Here is a 15,009-nt window from a genome sequence, read left to right as displayed (position 1 = left end):
CCTCATCACCTCTGCCATAACCTTTGTGAAGATGCGAGGAGCCGAGGCTATCCCAAAGGGAAGAGCCTGGAACTGAAAATTATGGATGCTGGAACCCAACCTAACTGTAAATCTCAAACTTTTGAAGTGGCCCAAAGATAGGGATGTGCATATATGCGTCTAAGAATTATGGTAATAAAAATTCCCCTCCCTAAGGAAGTACAGTAGAAGGTAAAAAGGCGCCCAATGGATATAAAACACTTTAAAATCAATAAAATGCACAGAAATTTTGTGGGTCTATGCCCACTTCCTCCGGCCAAAGTGCCTTAACAGTCTATATGCCGCACTTGGGGCGCCCCAAGTGCGGCATATAGACTGGTAAGGCACTTTGGCCTGAGGAAGTGGGCATAGACCCATGAAACGCGTTGCCTGTGCTTATTATTCTATTAAACTTCCTTACCTAAAGTGAGTTTGTCATCTATGAGGTAAGCCACCTCAATCCTTTTCATTTTATTGATTTTAAAGTGTTTTATATCCATTGGGCGCCTCTTTACCTTCTAATGTAACTATTCCCCCCGCCCTCCCTGGAGGGGCGGCCTTGCGCACCCACCTAAGGAGCGCAGGTTTTTTTGCTAAGAGAGCGAGTCCAGGATCTCTGGGAAACCTGAGTGGAGTCAGGTTTTAAGACACTCCACGTGCCTAAAGTGGTCGGTTGCCCCCTTGTGCAACCCACCTTTGCGAGTACATTTCTATAGAAGTATTTTCCAATACTTAATACTCATGATATACTGCGCCAATTGGGCTCCCGCTTGTCTTTGTTTTTTCTTTCCAGTACTGTACCTCCCTGAAGAAGGGCTCTTGTACATCGCCTTATCTTTTGGGAGACACCCATGTCATTTCCTGTCAAAAAAAATTACTTGCTGGTTGAATACAAATAACTTTAAGTCAAAATTTACCAGGGGTATGAATAATTATGGGCAGCGCTATCTACACATACAAAATATGTATTTATATCTATATCTACATATACACAAACACAGTGTATACATACTTCCTACACACATATACAAACATGAGTTATGTAAATATATACACAAGCATGCATGTGTATGTGTGTCTAGTGTGTGTATGTGTATGTGTGTCTAGTGTGTGTATGTGTATGTGTGTCTAGTGTGTGTATGTGTATGTGTGTCTAGTGTGTGTATGTGTATGTGTATACTGAACCAAGAAAAAGTAGTTCCCTAAAAACCGCACCACTCACTCCAATAATGAACAATAATCAATCTTTATTCAGTACACAAAAGAGATAAAAACACTAAAAACAATAGATATTGGGGCACATGATAATGATAATAAATACACAAAATGATTCATATATATAACCACAATGCCTGTAAAGTACTTCCTCAACTATATATAAATATAGTTAAACATGTTGAAAACATGCCAATCAGATAATAGGTAAGAGGAAACAGTCAATACATCCCTCTGACAAGACATCAGCCTGATATGTGCAAAAAGAAGCAAATAAAGTGCATGGTGCAGGAATGAGGATGACAGATAATGTCAGCCATCCAAGAGGAAAAAGTGTGACAAGCGTGCAAATGGAAACAACAAACTGAAAAGTGCTGTGCACAAAAATATATAGTAGAAGAATGAGGCTGTCGCTTACCAAGGATGGAGTAACAGGCAAGGGAAACGGGGTGCCCCGAGAACGCCGTCGCGATTCGCTGCCTCCAATGCGCAGCTTCGACTGGGCTGTAGGACCTATGTTAGTAGCCGGCTATTTATTATTAGAGGACCTGTGTGGGCGGGGACAGGGAAAGCCCTATGCTTCAATGTTGTGTGCGCGGCCGCGCACAAGGAGAAACCGGAAGCCGCGTCAATAGACGCCGCCCCGCTTCCTCTGGCTGTCCTCAGGGATCATGGGAATTGTAGTGCCGGTTGGGTACAGAGCGTACAAGGGAAACAAAGTAAAGAAATAAATCGGGGATAGATTGCCCCATTAAAGAAAACCAGGGAAATCCCTCAGGTAAACAATAAAAAGAAGAAGAACCATGCCTGTAGTGGCCAATACAAATCAATAAGGCTGACAGTACAATTATTGCAAATAATAAAAAATATATATACATATATATATATATATATATACATACATACAACAGGTAAAGAACTTCCACAGCAAATAGACAATAATCAGATGCTGCCATCTAGTGGCCAGACTGAATAATACTGCAAGCCCAGTTAAAACAATACATCAATTTCACATAATGAGAAGCAGGAAGCTTTTTTTCTTCTCTTTTTTCTTTTTTCCAATTCGTCATAGAGGGGAAGGAATGTACTGAAGTTAGATCCGGATATCCAATATTAAGAGAGGCAAAAACGTCAAAACTCCAGAACTCCTACAATAGGACAACACATGTTAGTAGATATACTGCACCAACAGAAATGTAGTGAACCCCTCATCTAGCACAAACACTAAGGACTACCATATGAGGAAACCAGAATCCCCAAATCAGCAGAATAAATCACGCCAGATGCAGACGGACCAATGCATGATACATATGACTGGAACTACTCACAAATTCCAGACCATAAAACTATAACCTCAATGGGCAAAGCCAACCGGTCACCAGAAAACGGGGAGTGGAGGGGGAAAGGAAAAGGAAAAAATCAACACCATGGGTGTAGTAATAAAGACCAAGGGATCCACTCACCCAGGATCCCAGTGGTCAAATAAGATCTCAGTGTAAAAAAGATTTTAGTGTAGAAAACCCAAAAAGGAGAAATCCTCGTTGAGACCTACCGGTGATTTTGAGCCCAGATCGAAGATCCACTTTGTCTCATGTCTCAGTAATGACGTAACTATGTTGCCGCCCCTAGAAGACACAAACACACGTTTTAAGCCACATACAGTCCAACCAGTTGTCAGTCCCCCATGTGCTTTCAATGCGTGATCAGCCACCGAGGTCAGAGGTTTACCCTCTAAAAAGTCCCTCTCCGCCAAACGAATGGTTGAGAGGTGCTTCTGAATGCGTGTTTTTAATTTATTTTTGGTTTGACCCACGTAATACAAGTTACATGGGCACTTCAACAGGTATACAACTGCTTCTGTCTGGCAGTTAATGAATTCCTCAATGCGATGGGTCCTTAATGTTTTGGGGCTAACTACTTCCTTAGTAGGTCTCATCAATGGACAAATACTACACCGTCCACAGGGAAAACTTCCCTTGGTTTCTAGACGTGTATTAGATTGTTGTTGGAAATGACTCCTACAAAGACGATCCTTCAGTGTAGGCGCTTTCTTAGCTGTCAAGGCAGGTCTGTTTGTAATGAATTTCCCCAAAACTGGGTCAGTGTGTAGAATTGGCCAATGTTTAGCCAAAATATTTCTTAAATCATCCCACCTCGTAATATATGGGGTGCAAAGCCTTACCACAGAGCTGGTCCGTTTTTTCTTTCCATATAGGAGTTCTTCCCTTCTGGAGTGTTTGGCTCTCTGATACGCTTGTTTGACCGTTCGTTTGGGGTATGTGTGTATGTGTGTGTATGTGTGTATGTGTATGTGTATGTGTATGTGTGTATGTGTGTATGTGTGTATGTGTATGTGTATGTGTGTATGTGTATGTGTATGTGTGTCTAGTGTGTGGTGTGTGTGTCTAGTGTGTGGTGTGTGTGTCTAGTGTGTGGTGTGTGTGTCTAGTGTGTGGTGTGTGTGTCTAGTGTGTGGTGTGTGGTTGGTGTGTGGTTGGTGTGTGGTGTGTGGTGTGTGGTGTGTGGTGTGTATACCTCCCAACATTTCAATGTCCCAAAACGGGACAATTAGGCCACACCCCTGGCCACGCCCCCAACCCCTAGTCACGCCCACCCCAGAAAAAAAAAAGTTTTTAAAATAATTGTTATTAAATTACTCCCAAATGGGAGGGTGCCGGGGTGGTGGTGGTGAGGAGAAGGAGGAGGAGGAGGGGGGTGGCCAGGCAGAGAGAGGGGGGAAAAAAAGCCGATCGAGGCACCAGCCCGCCCGGTATGCAGCATGGATGGCTGCCGCCGCCGCCATCATTATCCTTCTCCCTCCTCCTAATATGTCCCCCAGTGTCCCCTTCCCCCCGCACAGTAATATGGGCAGCGGAGCGGGCAGTAAGTCTTACCACTGCCTCTCCGCTGCGTACCGGGATCTCCTCTGATCTTCTCGCTTCCTGTGACGTCACAGGAAGATCAGAGGAGATCCCGGTACGCAGCGGAGAGGCAGTGATAAGACTTACTGCCCGCTCCGCTGCCTATATTACTGTGCGGGGGGAAGGGGACACTGGGGGACATATTAGGAGGAGGGAGAAGGATAATGATGGTGGCGGCGGCCATCCATGCCGCATACCGGGCGGGCTGGTGCCTCGATCGATTTTTTTTCCCCCTCACTCCCCAGCGGCCGGGACCAGGGGGGGGGGGGCAGCGCGGGACAGCGGGACGGCCCCCCAAAATCGGGACCATCCCGCGGAAAACGGGGCGGTTGGGGGCCGTGTGTGTGTGTGTGTGTGATAGAGATAGAGATATAGTTGTTGTTTTTTTTTTGTTTTTTTTTTTAATAGGTTTTCATGAGCTGTATGCCAAAATCATCAATATTAAAACAATAAAAGGCTGGAACTACTTCAGTTGTGTGTATTTGAATGTAAAATATATGAAAGTCTAATGTTTATCAGTACATTACAGAAAAGAATTAAGTGTGTGTGTGTGTGTGTGTGTGTGCGTGCGTGCGTGCGTGCGTGCGTGCGTGCTTTATAAAATAATTTTACACATTTACATATATACAAACACATACATATACACAGTAGTGTACTAAAGTTCAGGGCAGGTGTGAAAAAAAATTCTGTCAAAGAATGGTTTTATAAACGCAAGTATTTATTTATATCATTCAACAAAAAATAAAAATGCAGTGAATGAACAGATGAAATCTTTATCAATATTTGGTGTGACCATACTTTGCAAGCAAAGAAGGATTGATGACATTTTGAAGGCACACAGTTTTTGAAGGAACTCGGCCGGTAGGTTGTTGCAGATATCTGGGAGAATTAACCACAGATTCTCTGTGGATGTCGGCTTCCTCACATCCTTCTGTCTCTTCATGTAATCCCAGACACGCTCCATGTGGAGATCAGGGCTTGATTCACTAACCGGCGCTAAGCCGGTTAGTGTGCCTTATCACTTAGTGGGCACAAACTACAGCGCTAACCTTATCTGGAGGTTAGTGCGCCTTAGCTGGAGGTTAGTGCACACTAAAAGATGCACAAAGCTACATTGCGTACCCGCTATCCTGTACATGATGCGACCTAAACCGCACATCAGTGCACCGTTAGCGCCGGTTAGTGAATCAAGGCCCAGGTCTCTGCAGGGGCCATACCTTCACTTCCAGGACCTCTTTATGCTGAAGATAGTTTTCAATCGCTTTGGCTGTATGTTTAGCGTCATTGTCCTGCTGCAGAATACATTTAGGTCCGATCATACGGCTCTCTGATGGATAATGAGAAAAGCATACACCCACATATAGGATTTTCACCTTCCGCAGTTACAGAACTATCACATGAAAAAGCCTCACTTGGCTTCTTGCCAAACTAGTGGTCAAAGCAACAACCAGTAAGGCCTCTATTCCAGGGGCAGTTGAACTGTGTGCTCGGGAAACGTTTGAGAGGCATCTCACTGCCCATCAACTGCTTGTGGAAATGAGGCCTCACAGTGCCAAAGTTTGGCAGGAAGAGTGGAGTGGGCATCAGCTTCAGCAAACCCAGCAGAAAGCACAGCAAGGCCCAACAGCCGATGAAAAGAGATCCCACCACAGGCAGCACATATATACAAGGGTGGAGGGAGGGGTTAGTCACTCCATCTTGTGTTCTATGAGTAAGGAGGTAGACAGAGCCAGTAAGCAGCTAGATGCGGCGGGGTTAATTACCTATAATGCCGCTCTCCGTCCAGCGTTTCAACGAGCTCACAAGTGTCCTAATGTACGCGTAGCCGGAAGGAGGAAGTGCTCCATAGCGAGGCTTGCAACGCGTCCATTAGGACACTTGTGAGCTCGTTGAAATGCTGGGCGGAGAGCAGCATTATGGGTAATTAACCCTGCCGAATCTAGCTGCAGCAATTAAAGCTCATTTGAACCATGAGTAACCACCGTGGTTACTCGTAATTAATCCGTGATGAACAGCCCTGTCCATAATTATGAAATTGGGTAAAAAAAAAAAAAATAAAAAAAAAAAAAAAAAATAGTGCCACCAACAGCATGCCCGGTTGAACATGCTGCAAGATGTCAGTCAGCAATGGTCACGTTAGAAACCTCTGGGCCCCGATGCGGAATCTGGATGTGGCCCCCCCCCTCCCGGCAACAACAGCCCCCCCCCCCCCTCGCAACACCCGAAGCACACACATATCCAAATCCCCATAACTGTGCATGGCATGGCTATATCAATTCCGCTTTCCAGCAGCATGGCTGCCACGTTCAATTTGCAAACGTACGCAGCACCCAGAGGAAATAGGAAAATTGGTAGCAAGATGCCAGTCTGAAGGAAAATAATCGTTATGTGCGCTGCATTCACCCGATAATAATTATTATGTGCGCAGCATTCACCAGAAAATAAACGCAATGTGGGGGCATTCACCAGAAAATAATTGCAATGTGGGGGCATTCACCAGAAAATAATCGTTATGTGGGGGCAATCACCAGAAAATAATCCTTATGTGGGGAGCAGTCACCAGAAAATAAACCTGTACAAATAAAAAAAAAAATTCACTCACTTGGCCGGCCAGCCTCTGAGGTGAGCTCCCCGACGTGCAGCCAGCCTCCCTCGTGCAGCTCCTCCAGCGACGATCCTGCAGCGGAGCAGCCAGTTTCTCCCTCACTGACAGGCAGAGTGCAGGGCTACAGCAAGATGGCGCCCGAAGCCCTGTACTGGAGACACAAATAGTCTCGTGCAGAGCTTCGGCAGCCATCTTGCCGTAGCCCTGCTCTGCCTCCGGGAGAAACTGGCTGCTCCGCTGCAGCATCCTACTCTGCCTCCGGGAGCCAGTGGGGATTTCAACACCTGGGGGGGTCCAGGCCCCCGGGCCCCTCACCCGCCTCTTTAGGAGGCGGGCCCGGTCGCCATGGCGACCCCGGGCCCTACGCCCATGGATATTGGGATGGGCAACAGACAACAGAAATCCCGGGTGCTGTTCCCCAGTGTGTAAATGTACCCCCTGCGTGTGCGCATTTATACATGACCTGTCCTATGTCGCCCACCACGCGGTGCCTATTAGTCTTCAGAATGCGCCGCTTTTCCATACATGCCGCCAGCACATAGCACACAATGCTTGTGTGACGTCACACACTGCATGCCGTGTGTCGGTGGTGTGTATAGAGGAGCAGCATATTCCGAAGATGGATGGAAATCGGCATGGTGGACGACACAGGACAGGTCATGTATAAATGCGCACACACAGGGGGTACATTTACACACTGAGGAACAGCTGCGGACGGATTCCTGAGAAACTTCATGCTGAAATCTGCCTATCATAGTTCAATGCATGGCAGTGTTATCAGCACAGATCTGCGTTTCATGAGATCTCACTTGCTCATCCCTTCCTCCTGAGACTCACCAGCGGAGTGGTTTTGGCATGGCTGTGATTTATTCTATGGTGTGTGAATTCTGGGAATGATTGCCGTCATGAGATACAAATAATTTATTCTAACATTCAAATTTCATGAAAATTATACAGCTTGAACCTGTACAAAATAAAAATTGACAGAATGTTATTCTGATTGGTCCAACTTCAAGCTGCATATAACATTTACAAGTCATTTAAATGTTAAGAGAAATTTGCATCTCATTGATCATCCCTAATTAACTCCACCCCTCCCCAAATGTTAACTCCTCCCCCTCCATGCCATGTACAAGCCCAAGACTCACATTGTGTATCCTGTACAAATATACCAATGGAAGGGAAGCTCCATTGCACATTACCTATGAAGCAGTTTAGAAGCATTTAACAGTATGCTTCAGTGCAACTGTAAATGTATCTGTCTGCCCTAGTGTGACTAGCCTTGAAGTAGGGGACACAATTGACTGTTTTATGTGCATTTTCTGCACATAAAAAAAACTGAGAACTAAGGCCTTTTTTCATCAGACAGTTGTACTTTGTATTCAGCAAGCAGTTATCAGGCAGCAGTGAGCAGTTAGGCAGTAGCAAGCAGTTGTGAGTTTGTGAGAGTAGGTTTTGCTGAGCGTTTCAATACTTTACATTGAAGCGCTAACGCTCCCAAAATGCTGCACGTCCAGCGTTTGCGTTTCTGGGAAACGCAAACACTCCTGTGGAAGTTGCCCCATCCATTAACACAGGGCAGTTTCTAGGCTAAATTGTACCTTGGGCGAGGGTGTAAAAATTGCGCCCCCTTCCCCCCACTCCTGTGGACTCGGGAACCCTTACTCTTTAGGAACAGAAACACAGCCACAGGTCACAAGTAGATCTGCCTACTTTCTAGTGACCAGCCGCTCATCCAGGAGGAAGCAGGAAAACACACAGGTGAGGAGAGCCCGGAAAGCCGACTCCTCCATGGGTGCCACGCACTTACAGCCTGCAGTACCGCTACAAGACATCAGGTGTCATCACGTGGTGGTGACGTGATGATGACTTGAAGTCTACACAAAAATATGAGCACTACCAGGATTGTGCATCCTTATGCACCTTTCTTATGCCCTGTAGCAATCAACCAAGAGCTAATTATATCAATGAAAAAAAATAGCCATCTAGGGCAAACCATAATTAACCAATAATAACCCATGAATCAGATTTCATATGCAAAAATAATCTTTATTTCTTTATTGCAACAAGCTGGATATATTAAAAACAATTAAAAACCAGGTAGAGACTCCCAGAGGCTGCCATTTATAATGGATAATTAACGACTATATATTAGTCAATGATGATAACATTTAGAATGAATCTTATAATAGTGGGTCCCTGCAGGTGCTACATATAATCAAGGCAACCCTTTAAAGTGCCAAAAGTGCCAGTAGTGAGGAAAGAAGTGACAAATGCCTACCACTAGTAAATATATACAAATAAAGTGCTAAACTAAAATGTGCGGGCGTGTGCATACACACATATGTGCCGTTTGGAGTCAATAATATCCAGTCTACATACAAAAAACCTTATTCCACTAATCAAACCTGTGCCACATGAATTGGAGTAAGTGTGCACATACCAGCCCCCACTCGTTCCAGCGACAGTCTGGCGTGTGTACAGTCTGCAGACTGATACGGCTGTTTCTGAGCGATCCACCCGCCAGATCGCTCAGAAACAGCCGTATCAGTCTGCCAACAGACTGTACACATGCCGGACTGTCTGCTGAAAACACGCCTAGCAGGAGGTGACGACGGACCCATCGTTTCCTGCAGTCCGGCGTGTGTACGGACCTTTAAACCTAGCGTTTTTGCACATTAACACCTGTACTATAATACTCTGATTGTTGTTTAGTTAGCTAGCTTGTATTTTGTTAGTATTTAGTTAGTGTGTGTGTGACGGTCTCTGCTGCAGCAGCTCTGCGAGTCTATGTCTGTGTCTGCTGTTTGTGCACACAGGCCAGGCCTGTGCTATTAGCCTTAACTACAGTATAGTTTAGGGAATAGGATTACTGTATTATTTGTAGTTATTTAGTACACCACACTAGACAGGCACCCTAGTGAGGGTAGACGTGTACTAGGCTGATTTGGCACTGTAATTCAGCAGCTCCCAAAGCATGAAGAGTAGAGATCAGCAGCACCCCGAAGATGTATTTAAGCTCTTTATTGCATAAAAGATAAAGCCCAGGGACAGCGACAGACGCTGTTTTGGAGATGAACTCCTTCCTCAAGCTGTATAGGCTCACACAAGAGAAATAACCACAAAAGCATTTATATACATTCTCAATAAGGTCACATGGACCAATCACATAACACCAGGATACATGTGAACACCAGTGTCCAATTATAGAACAAAGCATAATGAGAGGACCTGATGGAAGACAGATATTTAAATGAGTAGCCGTTGCAACAGCACAATTTAAAAAGTGTCAGACCCATATGGACCAATCAGCACTCGCCAGCCTAGGAGGACCTGATGGGGAACCACAGCTTAGTCGTATCGCTCCTCCCAATCTTCCAGAGGGCAATGGAAGATCCGAGCCGCCGGAAACAAAAACAGAACCTGAGCGTCATGACATCAGACGCTTCCATGCGTAAAACAGTCCAGATGATGCGTAAAAATGTATGCGGAAATCAGTGCGGAAAAATGCACGCGGAAAACCGATATGGAACTGTACATCTGCTCTCAAGTATGAGAACAAAACGCATAAACACGCAAACCGACGCGTACAGACGCAACAACATCATAATAAAATACTAATAAAAACAAAAACATTAAACAAAAAATAGAAAAAAGGCCGAAATGCTGTGGTATAGTAGAGCTGAGGGTCCAGGGTAAAAGACCTCAATATAATTCAGCATAGTACCAGATGTACAAAGTACTATAGCAATAAAGAGAATCATACATCAGAAAACAGCAACTCCCAGTGTACTAATAGTGTAACCCAGTAGGGGAAACACACACACCTGGACCCAGCAGTCAACATAGTATGAGTAACCGCACACATAAGCAGAGGCACAATATATACACAAATTCTATCCAATTTAAATGCAAAAGGATAAGTCATAATCACGGTTGAGTCCACCTCCTCCCAGGGTAACCAGTCTCCTGATCCAACCCGCCTTCCGCCTAAGTAATTATCTTTCCCTATCACCCTTAAAATGAGCAGGAACCCCATCTATAACCTGTACCCAGAGCTGTGGTATAGAGTGGCGGAATTGAGTAAAGTGGGACGAGAGATTGAGTCATATTCCCGGCCCTGATGTCAGGATTCCTAATATCGTTTTTCCGATTAATTGAACTGTGTATGATCAAATAAAAATAAACCTAATATTTTCCTTCCCTCAGGTACATAAGACAGACTTTTTGATGTATTATTATTATAGTTTAATATAGGTGTATTGATTAGTAAGATATATGATTGTCCTTTAATATTAAAGGGAACCAGAGACGCCGGACTTAGAAAATTAAAAAAAAGATTTCATACATACCTGGGGCTTCTTCCAGCCCCTTAAGCCTGGATCGCTCCCACGCCGCCCAATCTGCTTCCTGGATCCGCCGGTACCGGGTCCCGTCACTTCCGGCGGATGCGGCCAATTGTCCGCATCACAGGGGCTCCCAGCATACTCTTACGCGTGCGGCTGCGCAGTATGCAGCCACACGCGTAATGGTATGCTGGGAGCCCCGGTGATGCGGACAATTGGCCGCGTGCTGACGTCGACTGGCCGAAACTACGGGACCCGGAACTGGCTGATACAGGAAGCGGAGGACGGCGGCGTGGGAGCGATTCGTGCGTATGGGGCTGGAGGAAGGCCCAGGTATGTATAAAATCTTTTTCCTGGCATCTCTGGTTCCCTTTAAGAAGAAGTATACAACCTATTTTAATATAAAAATGTAATGAATCAGGCATTTCAAATTGAATCGTACAAAGAATCGTATCGTGTAGATGGGGCTTTAGACAGGTTATCCTTGTCTCCCAGTTTTGAGATATTGTAATATTTGATATTAAATTTATATTTTTACAAATTGGTTTACGTTTACATGTTTAAACCAGTACTGTGAGAAACCCACGAAAAACAGTTGGGCTTATGTTTGTATTTGAAGCTCCTCTTACTTTTTCAGGAACTTTACATTTTTGATTTTATATTTTCAATAACGATTTGTACAATCGTTGACAAAACGCCCGACACTGATAGCAGATTTATGCGAGGAGATACGTTCACGCAGACGCTGGGTGGTCTCTCCCACATGGGCATTTCAATGGATAAACTAGTAGTACTGTCTGTGTTAGCTTACTACTACAGATTACTGCATTTCTGCTGTGCTGCTGACTGAGTGTCAGTGTGTGTGAGATAGACAGTGTACACACTGTGTTCTACTCTGCTGTCCGTGCAGATTTATTAAAGTCCAACACCGATTTCAATAAAGTGCAAGTACCCCACATCCATCTGGCGACATCATCACACAAACTTGCACTATGTCTGCTGGCACTGGCAGCCGGGGCAGGGCAGCAAGGCCAAGAAGAGCGGGAATATTGCTGGCACCGTCACTGCCAGCAGTTCTGCTGTGCTAGTGTCCATTCCACCGCTAGCCACTGGCCGTGGACGCACTGGGCGCCCAGCTGTTAGGGGGAGTCACGCTGCAGAGGCGCAGCAGCGTGTAGCAGCCATTTTTCAGCTGGGTCGGCGCCGCAAATTGGAAAGACGCCGAGCCTGTGATGCAGCTGATGGCGGCTGAGCAGGCCACCACCAGCTCTACAACAGAGAGCTCCACCCCCGCCACCACTCCTGTTCAAAGGAGAAGCAGCAGCCACCCAGCAGTGCATGGGGACTCGTCGGCCATCACGTCGACCCCAGCGGGCACCCTACCCTCAGTCAGCATGCTCTTTACTCCAGGCACCGTGAGCGCAATCAGGGCTGTTACCAATGAGTTTGATGATGATATTCTGGGCGCAATGGGGTATGTGGAGGAGTCACAGATGGTGACGGTGATTGTTGGGGGGAGTCCATGCCTGATGTGTCAGCAGAAGAGGAGTTTGGGGGGGGGGGGGGGGGTCAGCAACATCCCAGCAGTTGTTTGAGGAGGGGGGGGGGGAGAATGATGCTGATAAAGAGGATGAGATGAATGACCAAGACTACCATCCACGGGAGGGGTATGTTAGCTCTGAATCTGAGGAGGAGGATGTGTCTGTGGGTCTGTCAAGAAGGATCAGCATGGCTGACATTGGCAGGAGCAGCAGGGGGAGTAGAATGCGGGACCCACAGCCTGCTGCATTATCTTTTACCGCTACCACCAGCCACACTACTCAACCCCAGGACCCAACCACTGCAGGGAAAATAAATAAATAAATAAAAAATAGAAAAGCAGCTCATTCAGGGCGTAAGGGCAAATTTTTATCCCCAATCTGGCAGTTCTTTGATCTGCCCTCAGTGGACAGCCAGTTTGTAACTTGCAACGTGTGCCAGATGAAGCTGAGCAGAGGTTGCAACCCCTCCAACTACGGCACCTCCAGCTTCAACCATCTGGCAAAAAAGCATTATGTTGAGCATGAGGAGTTAAAGAGGCTGAAGGAAGCTGGCACTGGCAGTGTTCCGGCAAAAAGCACCACCAGAACCCCCTTTGCCACTCCTGCCGACACTGAGGCCTGTTCAGGCAGCGAGTCCTCAGCGGTCTCCTCTGCTCCCTTCTCCTCATCCCGTGCAAGCAAAAACCGCCACCAGACCCTGCTGAGCGAGTCATTTGTTGTCAAGGCTCAGCCTCCTGGCAGCCGTCTCATCCGCCAGCTGAACGGCCTGCTTGCACGGGCCATGTTCTCCCAGCTCCTTCCATACTCCTTTGTGCAGGAGGGGAGTGACATGCGTGCACTCCTTCAGTGTGCATCGCCTAATTGACCTATCCCCAGCCGGCACTGCTTTTCCCGCACGGCCATCCCAGCACTGCATCGCTTCACGATGGCCAATGTGGAACGTGGCCTAGACCATGCGTTGGGGGAGCGGGTCCATGTGACCATGGACTCATGGTCAAGCCAGCTTGGGACAGGCCGCTACCTGTCCTCTACCACTCATTGGGTCAGTTTGGTGGAAGGGGATGAGGAGGGGACAGCAGCATAATCAAGCCAGTGGGTTGTGCCACCCCGCAGCAGGGTCAGGGGAAGTGCAGCAGGTTCCTTTGATCCGGTTCCACCCTCCGGCAAGCCTTCCACCGCCAAACACCCCCGCCTCAGCAGCAGTGTGAAGGCCCTCCACTGCCAAGCGCTGCTGGAGATGGTCAGCCTGGGGAAGCACAGACTGACGGCAGACCATGTCCTGGCCAAACTCCAAGAGCAGAAGAGGAGTTGGCTGACCCCCAGAGGCCTGAAAGTTGGAGAGGTGGTGTCCGACAATGGGGCCAACCTTGTTGCTGCAATCCACCGGGGAGACCTCACCCACATCCCCTGTCTGGCCCACGTCCTGAACCTGGTGGTGCAGAAATTTATGAGCATCTACCAGGGGATGGACCCCCTGTTGAAAGTGGCTAGGAAAACGGTGGGTCATTTCCGCCGCTTGGGTGGTGCCTCAGCATCCCTGGAAGCCATGCAGATGGAGCTGAACCTGCCCCGTCTCATCATAGACATTCCAACACAGTGGAATTCCACCCTGGCCATGTTGGATTGTCTGGTTAAACAGATGGCAGGCTGTCAACCAATACCTGGCCAAAGTCACCACAGTGTTCAGGACCGGCACCACCCACCTCCCAGACATCATCCTCAGTGCTGAGTGGGGCAAAATGGTGTGGTGTGCTTGGTGCTGGCACCCTTCCTGGAGGCTGTTATAATTTAAGTAGGCCTCAGTTACTTGGCCTGAGTTTTATGTAAAAGGCTTGTCCGCAGTGTATGCCTTTAAAATAAATAGAGGTTTTGTGATGCAGGCAGAGGCATCTCAGGGTCTGCGTGTAGCAGAGGATACACGCAGATACTGAGAACATGTTCCTAAAAGAAGGCCATCGGACTACTCTGACCTTAACCACAGGAACAGAAAACATTGGCCATATTTACTAAACATCCACGTTCCTGCATATGGGTCAAATGCCTCATTGATTATTAATCAAGTAGGTGTGTATGATGACACCACGAGTGGGTCCACCAATAATCTGGTCTAGGGGGTGGCGAAGATGATGTCATATTTAACTCTTTCCTAGTCGGTATTAAAGGCTGAGGGAGCTATGAGAGCTCACTTCTGCTTCTTCCTTCCGCACTAGCTCGCAAGGCCGACTGGGACCTCTAAGCATGTTCTTCCTTTCTGTAATCTGATATAATGTATGCTGTACATAGATAGTTTAGTGTAACGTAGTTAGGAAGAAGGTACCTGATAGACTTCAGCAGGGAGTCTCATCACGAGCTTGTAACGCAAC

The 15,009-nt window shown here is 46.8% G+C and overlaps 1 long non-coding RNA gene across 1 annotated transcript; it reads right to left on the bottom strand.

The window, feature by feature from the left end:
• Positions 1-2,153: 2,153 nt before the first annotated feature.
• On the bottom strand, positions 2,154-5,977 carry LOC137570983 (uncharacterized). Its single transcript, XR_011031266.1, has 3 exons — positions 5,918-5,977; positions 2,786-2,858; positions 2,154-2,381 (listed from the first exon to the last, which is right to left on the bottom strand). It is a non-coding gene; the product is annotated as an uncharacterized lncRNA (long non-coding RNA).
• Positions 5,978-15,009: the final 9,032 nt, after the last annotated feature.

This window comes from Hyperolius riggenbachi, chromosome 4 (genome assembly GCF_040937935.1).
Source record: "Hyperolius riggenbachi isolate aHypRig1 chromosome 4, aHypRig1.pri, whole genome shotgun sequence".
Classification (NCBI taxonomy): domain Eukaryota; kingdom Metazoa; phylum Chordata; class Amphibia; order Anura; family Hyperoliidae; genus Hyperolius; species Hyperolius riggenbachi.
The sequence above is the reverse complement of the archived record's forward strand: the minus strand, read 5'-3'. Positions and strand labels throughout refer to the sequence as shown.